General features: G+C 35.8%; 1 protein-coding gene across 1 annotated transcript in view; it reads left to right on the top strand.

Moving 5' to 3' along the window:
* Positions 1-1,080: 1,080 nt before the first annotated feature.
* The window catches only part of LOC136031181 (uncharacterized), a 117,405-nt gene continuing 109,280 nt past the window's right edge, over positions 1,081-9,205 (top strand). Inside the window, exon 1 of the mRNA XM_065710535.1 lies at positions 1,081-1,239. The gene's annotated coding sequence lies outside the window, so the exon portion shown is untranslated. The remainder of the gene's footprint in view (positions 1,240-9,205) is intronic.

Here is a 9,205-nt window from a genome sequence, read left to right as displayed (position 1 = left end):
TAAAGACTTCCGTGAAAAGCATTAAAAAAAAATATTTTTCTTCTAGTTGATTAAAAGCCAAGAATTTTCTTGAGGATGATAGGCTCATAAGTAAACAAAGATCCAATTTTATGTTAATTTTTTTCTTTTTTTTAGATATTTACAGACAGAAAAAATGGTGAAGCATAGTAATAATAATAAAAAAAAAAAAACAACAACACATACACAGGCTACTAAGATAACCCAACAAACATTTACACGCTTAGTTGCGTACGTACGTAGGATTTTTTTTTTCGGGGAAGGGATCCAATAATAAAAAAAAAACACCTAGTCTTTCATTCCAACAAGCTGTGCCCACAAATTCAATAAAACTGGGGTTTTGGGAGGGAGGTCTCGAGGCCTCCTCTCTGTGTAGGTTCTTGCACTGAATTTCTTTTGAAGTTTTGAAAGTTAAAGCCGTGTCCAGGAGGGGATAGAACCTCCCCCTCCCCCCAAAAATGTTTTTCCGGCTCGTAATAACGTAACAAAGATGAATAGGTTGAGTTTTTTAGTCTTTTTTGTAACCCCCCTTGCCCGAAAAAAAACCTGGATACGGCCCTGTTGTAAGTATTAGGTAATATCAGCAGTCTAGACCACCCTTTTCACACAAAAAACGCTAGAAGACGTTCTTTAGAGGCGCTAAATGTGTGGGAGTTCAGGGGCCAGAATTACCCGAGCACGGTCTTTGTTAGGCTGAGCCTCCCAAAAAGCGCTTGATAGGTTTCAATTGAATACCTAATATTTACTTTTAGAACGTGCAATCAGGTTAAGCCGAATTTGAAGAGCCCAAGCCCCTCCAAAAATTATAATTTACATAAAAAAAATCATACAGAACAAGGACTATTCATTCAAATTCTTCCTTTCCTTTTTGGCTAAACTCATGTAATAAAGCCTACAATTCTGTTCGTTAAAAGTCATCGAGCAAAGCCTTATTAATATTAAAGATAGTTTTACTGATTTTAAGAAAGCTAATTAATCTAATATTTAACCCAAATACAGAGCGATAAAGTCTGCTTGCATTATCACAAAATAATGTTGGCCCTTTGCAGTAGGCAGGTGATTGGACGGGTGACAGGCTGTGGGTGGATATAGGAGTGCATCTATATCTGTGTAGTTTGCAATGTTCGCGTCTCCGGAGACCAGAACATTATTTTTTTTATATTTTTGAAATTTTGAAGACAATTTATGAATTGACCAATTTGCCAAGGACATTTAAACCAGGTAAGGATTATTTGATTTATTATGCCATTGACAATTGACCTTCCTATTTACTGAGTTCTAATTTGCTGTTTTTACAAAATGACCTCATTATGATAAAAGATTTAAAACTTGGATGAATCATCAGTCTTTCTGAAGAATATTTTGATCTTCCCTCGATCAATGTAGGGGTATCAATTCATGAAAATGTATGGGGGAGCCAAAATATACTTTTCAAAATCTAAGGGAGGGGTAATTATTCTTAAGGGAATATTATTATGCAGTTTAAATGAATGAACTATTTTAAAAAGTGTGCCCCTTTTCGTTGATTGACAAGGTTTTTTTTTCGATTAATCGGAATCATATCGTTTCCTTATGGTGAACGAAAGGAAATATAGTCTACGTAATTTACGTAACAGTTAGATTTTTCAATTGTTCATTTTTTATTCATAGGCTACTTTAATAACGCAAAAGTAGTATCATTTCGATTCCTTGTTCAACACTGTTTCCGAAGAAGATGTAAAGGGGGTAAAGGATAAGAAGATGAAGAAGATGATTGCTACCGTGACAATTGTGTCACAGCCCCTCTAAGGGGGGCCAAGCAAATGTTATAGCTGCAATGGTTATGTTTGGTAATCAGCGGTGTCAGTTCAGGAAAGTGTTGGGACAGGGGGCAGGGGGTAAAATATATTTTTCAAAAGCTAAGGGGAGGCAATTTTTTCATTTTTTTGTTAAAAAATTATTTTCTTTTTGGAAAAGAAATAGTCAAATAGGGTTAGAAATTTTGTGGAAATTACAAATGCTTTAAACAATGATACCCCTTGCGCAATTGCGAGTGTAATAATTTTGCTTCAGTGTTAAATCCTCTATCTATTGGCATGAACAACTTTGACAAATTAAATTCTCCAGTTATTAATATAATCCTTGTAACACTTGTTAGTCCAAAAGGGGGTTTGGGACTTGCTTATAAATTTTTATTGTTTATATGCAATAATACTCAAGACAGTATAATAACACGCTATTATACGCTAATAAAGGTAAAGGAGGTGACAGAAGACTTTACAGTCCTTACTGGCGGCACTGATCTCCCTTTCCTAGCCTTTCAGCCAGGAAGTGCGATGTGGGGCTGGGGCCAGCCATCCGGTTAATCTTATTTTTGGTTAGAAATGTTTATAGCAAACAATAGAGAAATGTGAAAGGAAAATATTCGAACAATTTTTAAGGGCTTGAAAGAGCTGCTAGTTAGAGACGCCAATTCATGAAAACTTATGAGGGGGAGGCGAAATATAACTTTCAAAATATAGAGGGAGGTAAATTTGTTGTTTCCTTCGATTTTTTAATGAAAACACCAAAAAGGGGCATTATTAAAATAAAAATATCTCGAGAAGGTACTGCAAAATTTAGGGAGGGGGCAAAAAGTTTGTGAGTAATATTCCCCCTGTATACCCCCTCCAATTGAATCCACTGTTGTCAGAGCAGTAAGCCTTTGAAAATTCTTATAAACCGCTTTGAATTTAATTCTTTTTCCTGGAAACAACAAGCGTAACGAAATAACGGAGGAATTAAGCTAAATGTGTGTTATAGAATAGAAATCAGATAGAAAAAAAATATGCTGTTCATTTGCCCACTCAATGGCCTTTCCCAATGTTATAATCACTTTCGTCGCAATTACATCCTAGTCCCCTCCCCCCGTAGTAATGTCAATTATAGCACTAGGTTATTTTTTTGTACATATTTCTTTTCAACGACTGTTTGGCTCATAGTGCCAAATAAAGCCATTTTGAAAAAAAAAGAAAGAAAAATTACAAAACCTATAGACTTCTGTTTATAGCCTAAGAGTACATCTGGCCCCATTAGAGGGGAAGGTGTAGTTCCAACGGCAGTGATTATTATATTTGGAAAGTTCATTGAAACGGGAATCAAACGGTATATTTTTTTTCTGATTTCTGTCCTATTATATAGATTTATTGATTTACTAGAAAAATGCTTGATAAAGCGAGATCAGATGTTCCGAATGCGACTTGAAAAATTTTGCGATCCCTAAAGGTTAATATAATATTTTTGCTCTTGTTTCAAATCTGTACTGATTGACACATAAATTATTAATAATGTCCGCCAATAGTCCGGCGGATTATCGGAAACTCCTTTTCCTATCCCAACAAATATTATTTGTCATTTTAGTTCCGAACACCAAGTTTATCTGTGGATAGATCTCGAGTCTAACCATAGTGTTATCGAACCCCGAGTTTATCTCTGGATAGATCTCGAGTCTATTCTCAGTGATATCGAACCCCGAGTTTATCTGTGGATAGATCTCGAGTCTATCCACAGTGTTACCGAACCCTGAGTTTATATGTGGATAGATCTCAAGTATATTCCCAGTGTTATCGAACCCCAAGTTTGTCTGTCGATAGATCTCGAGTTTATGCACAGGTGTTATCGAACCTTTAGTTTATTTGTTGATAGATCTCGGGTCTATCCTCAGTGTTATCGAACCCCGAGTTTATCTGTGGATAGATCTCCAGTCTATCCACAGTGTTACCGAACCCTGAGTTTATCTGTAGATAGATCTCGAGTATATCCACAGTGTTATCGAACCCCGAGTTTATCTGTGGATAGATTTCGAGTCTATCCACAGTATTATTGAGCCTCCAGTTTATCTGATGGAACGTGCCACCTGGTGTACGTTATTTCTGAAAGCGGGCACTCCCTCGGTCTATAGGGTACACCTGGGTGTCAAAATCTCGTACGCCCCTTTTTTAGTAAATTATATTACCAATCGAAGCATGATGTGTATCCAGGGTTGCCAGCCCTAGTGACTTATCACTATTTCTGTTGATTTTTTACATTCTTAAGCAAAAAAATCACAAAATTTACACATAAATCACTGGATTATTGAGGGAAATCAGTAAATCAGCCAGAAAATCACTAAAATCTACTGATGTTTTTGTCATCAGGTGGCAACTGTGTGTGTATCATGATGCTGTGTAATTCCTTCAGCTTGTATAATTTTTATTAAGGAAAATATGTATAACTTCCGGTATTAAGTGTTTAGTAGTCCTGTTGAAACCAAAAAAATGTTCCTTGCGGTGAAACTTCCGCATCACGTGCGTAGCCTATTCCTCTAAAGTTTTTAGATATGGGCTCTAGCGCCTCCTGGGGATTGCCCACTTAGGCCTTCTGACTGGTTTCATGAGTGCAGCTAGGACTGTGTAGGTGAAAGCCGTGACAGGACAGTACTTTTTCTTGGGGGCCAAATATGCAGAAAAGTATTCTTTGTACCCTCTGTCAAAAATTATTTTTCCATTTTCTCCTTGTATTAGCCCCTTTAAGTTGAATTTTTTATAAAATGTATTTTGTCGGTTACATGGTAATCAAACAACCTTTTCCATTAGCCTGTCCCCTCCAAATTGCATTAAGCCTCAGAAACAAATGTGGGAATAATTTTCTCGGAGTCGGGGAGGCAATATTTTTAAAGCTTTTGGGAAATGCCCAAGGCTGCCCCTATGTTTTACTTGGTTAGACCCTTTTCGAAGTTGAATCATGGCTACCGTATGGCCCTTGGTCCTGATTATCAGATGAACTATTTAAATCCTTATTTTTATCGATACAGCTAGGATTTTGTGCATTTTTCTTTTTTTGAATATCCGTGCAGTTAATTACAAGAGCGGTGATAACTAAGCTGAATTTCTAATATGAAGAAGTTTATTTTTCTTTTCAAGAACATATGGCCAAATGGCCAGCTTCTATAAACAAAAATAGACTTATTGAACAGGCAAATGAAAAATGGAAGTTGCGTTAAGCTAGGGAAAACGTAAACACAACAAGGAATTTAGAATCGTGTATGTACAGTACTTGGTTGGACCCCTTTTGAAGTAAAATCGTACTTGGTCCCTGCCCATGGCCCTGATAATCAGGCACGGTACATCGTCCTGATTTGTATGCTTGTTGATACAGATAATATTTTTATACATTTTTAATTTTTCTTCTATTTCATTTCACATTTCTTTTTCAAAACATTCATGCAGTAGTACTGTACGACACTTAAAGGATCATGTATCGGCAGTCGATATGTTGCTTCCCAAAGGCATCGATACTTGATTATCGTTGTAGGGCAATATGAAGCTAGAAATTCCAGCCAATGAATTTGCAGATAAAAGCTTCTTTTTCTTTAACTCTGGTCGTATTTTGCGACAGGAAATGTCATTTTTTTCCTCTCTTTTTTAGCATGTAAAACTCCAATTTGCCTTCACAGTTTTTTTTCTGTGTCTATGAAAATACAAGCAATGCTTAAACATTTAGGGAGTGGGCAAATGCACCTCCAAGTTCGAAATATCGCACTGCGATGGGTCAAAGCATCATTTATTTTTGTATCGATACCAAGTATCGTCCAACCTTATTCGCAGTGATCTCCAAGCGGCTATAAAAATTGATAACTGAATTTTATGTCAGTATGGGAAAATATTGGTTTCTTTTTCGAGAAAATATGACCAAATGACCAGCTTTGATAAATAAAAATGGACTTATTCAACAGGCATATGAAAGATTAAACTTATATTAAAATAGGGTGTAATATAAACACTGCAAGGACTTATTATGAAAATTTGACCTCATTGTACGGAGATACAGTTTAGTTTGCTTTTTTATTTTTAGCCTATTTTACCCTAATCAATCGTTCCGAATGGCTGCTTTGTTTGCCTTTCACGCAAGTCGCTGCGACGTCTAAAGCTGTACCAAACATTTTCTGATTTTTGAGACACTTACAACATTTTTTTTTTGCTAAAGGCTAATTCACACTGAGATTTTACTAATAGCGAGATTTAGCTAGCGGTAATTTGAGTCAATCAGATTTTCCGCATAATTTTTTAACTGGCCGAAAAATTTTGTGCAAAAATTAGGATTGGCTAGTATCAGTGTTAGCTAAATCTCCATATTTCTAGAATTTTTATTGTGCACGGGACTTAAGCTTTTTTCAAAGACAGGACTAGCAGAGCAACGTGAGTTCAATTAGTCTTTGATCCTAATAATTTACATGCCCTGAAAATCCTCCCTTAGGGACAATTTATCAAGTGGGTTTTGGCAGTTATTTCACAAGTGGGAAAGCGCCAGATACAACCCTTAGGAGTAAAGCCTCTTTCACACTACCAATGTAATTTTCTTGGTGACGTGGTTAAGTTTCGTTTCGTTAAGTAACCTTTCACACTTAAACAAGTCCTTCCACCCTAAGCTAATGTAAAAAACCAATAAATTATCATTATTATTGTCCAGAATCAAAACAATAATCATAAGCAAACTATTCAAAATTAAAAAAGTGGAATGGAGATAGTGATTCAAACTCACATTAAACGTGAAAGGTTCTAGTAGAAGTTTAATAATTTATTCCCCCCTCCCCTGTATTTTACAAAATAACTTTTTTTTATATCTTCATTCAAAAATGGAGTTTTTGGTATTTTTCACCGAAAAAGTTGAAAATGATGTTTTTGCCCCCTCCTAATTACTGTGAATTGACGCCATTGAAAAATGCATAATGCTGCATAGAGATATCCGAGTTTTCTACTGTTACTGTCTATTATTGACCAGCTGTGTGAACAAGTAAGCTGTTTTTTGGCATTTAAAGAATCAGACATTAAAAATAGATTATGATTGTTGAAATTGTCTATGTGAAAACTTAAAGAATTGATATTTTAGAGGAAAAACTCCACCCTAGCTCCATTTGCGATTCTGAAGTTTTGGGTAAACATCCCAACTCTTTCTGAGCCTTATAGATACAGAACTAGTTCCAAGGGAGAGAAGAGAGGAGGATGGAGGTGGAAATTGGTATTTAATCCCCAGGGCCGTATCCAGGACTTTTGTTTGGAGGGGGGCTACAAAATTTTTAAAACGCATCAAAATTTGAAATGGTTATTTATTCCTTCTTGATTTCTAGAAATATTTCTGGTTCATGCTGTTATAATGAAAATAAAGAGTAACATTGAACCCCAAAATGAGCGGAATTTATTCCGTATAGGAGGGGGACTGTCCCTCTTATAGGATTACAGTTTTAGGGGAAAAGACCTCCGTTTGCAATTTCGTTGTTTGGTTAAAAGTGGGTGCTGAATTGAGAAGAAAGATACAGGAGTGAAAAATCAGCAAAAGTAAAACTTAAATAGTTTCGCTTGTTTATTTTCATGGTTCAAGATGGCAACTTCACAGTTCATTATGGCAACACTAACGAAAATTTTGCACTACGCTAAAGACTTCACAATTTTGAAAAATCAAAAGAAAAATTGCGGTTTTAGGCATAAATAGGCGTAAGATGGGTCCATAGAGCAAAAACTGTTTTATTTGTTGTATTTTAGTATTAGGCAAAAAAATATGGTACTTGTCTATTATAGCGCCTATGTTAAGTTCTTCATCTATTTACGCACTGTAGAACCGGTTTCTTCGTTAGTTTCTTTCAGCTTAGCGTGAGACAAGACTAAGAAAAGTGACAGAATAGATGGGAAATATATAATTTGTGCCATTTGTTTGCACACTAGGGGGTTAGGGGTAAAGTATTTGGACCGTGTGAAGTTAGAAAACAATTCTTACTTCATAATATGCAGAATAATTGTACCTAACACATTTTGGATGCAAACCCGCTATACTTTTCCCCCACCCACCCCTCCTAATGTGCAAATATATAGCCCACATTTGTTTTTAAAGAATTATATTTTCATCATATTTTGTGATATTTCATTAGGATTAGTCAAAGAAACAGTTTCTACCAAGATGAAGAACGTAACATAGGCGCTATAAAAGACAAGTACCAAAAATATAATATCGAAAGCTCCATTTCCTTAGTATTTCTATAAGTGAAAAATGAAGATGAGCAGCATGAAACTTGAAATAGTCCGCAAATTGAACAAGGGAGGAGAAAATGAACTGGGGAAATTAATAGAGCTTGCTTATTTTGACGTAGGGTCGCATCCAGGGGTGGTTTACCCGCTTTGAATATCTTCCTCTCCCCTGAAAAAAATTCCGGCTTGTTAAAAAGTCACAAAAATAAATGTAAACAAATTTTTGCACACAGAACCTTTATACTCACGTCAACGGAAAGATTTTTTTCCAAGTACAAATTCTTGGATACGATCCTGCTTTGAGGGATATACCACTCTAGTTGAAACACTACTGCACTGGGGGGAGGGGGGAGTTCACAACGTTTTAGCTGCTCCGTAACACCATAATCATATTCAAAAAGCATGGAACCTATGTTTTTTATTTTTTACTTCTACATATTCGTTTTAGTAATATTTAGGATTTTAATTTGAGAGAGTTTTTAATGAAAACAAAGCTATGACGCACAACCCCAATATTTTCCTGACATGTAAAAATACTTTCCGAAATTGATACCAACTACTAAATTCACTACATCCACTGTCTTATTACCTCTAAGCCCCGTCCCCAGCCCTTGTCAGTGGGATTACAAACTCTAGTGTATCCTTATGCCCAAAGATCCGTGTTGTCAGGAACGTAAACACGTTCATTACCTTATTTTTGGGAGGGGGATAGCATTTAAATTTGAATCTTGCCGCAATCCCCTTCTTAAATAGCAGCATTCATATAAACATTTTATTATTTCCAATTTTTTGGTTTACATTTTCTTTTCGTCGGAGACCAAGCATTTAGGAGCGTATTAACTGTACTTTATTAAGGCGATATTTCTTTAAAAAATCCAATTCGCAAATGAATGTTGTCACGAAACCTGCATCTAGGTAATTGGAAAGAAATATATTGAAAGTAAATTGTTTATTTTTCCTCATTAATTAGAAACAATAACGAATATATTCATAAAATATAATCCCTATATTTTTTCATACGCTAATAACCGTTATTCAATATACCACCCCCACTACTTCCACCCCCTTAAAGCCGGGTTTCTGACTCCTTATCGATTTTATTTTTATCGATTGCAGGCTCTTGTCTAATATGCGCACAGGACAGCAAGCTTGCTAGATTTCAACGACACTGG

This window comes from Artemia franciscana, chromosome 9 (genome assembly GCF_032884065.1).
Source record: "Artemia franciscana chromosome 9, ASM3288406v1, whole genome shotgun sequence".
Lineage (NCBI taxonomy): Eukaryota > Metazoa > Arthropoda > Branchiopoda > Anostraca > Artemiidae > Artemia > Artemia franciscana.
The sequence above is the reverse complement of the archived record's forward strand: the minus strand, read 5'-3'. Positions and strand labels throughout refer to the sequence as shown.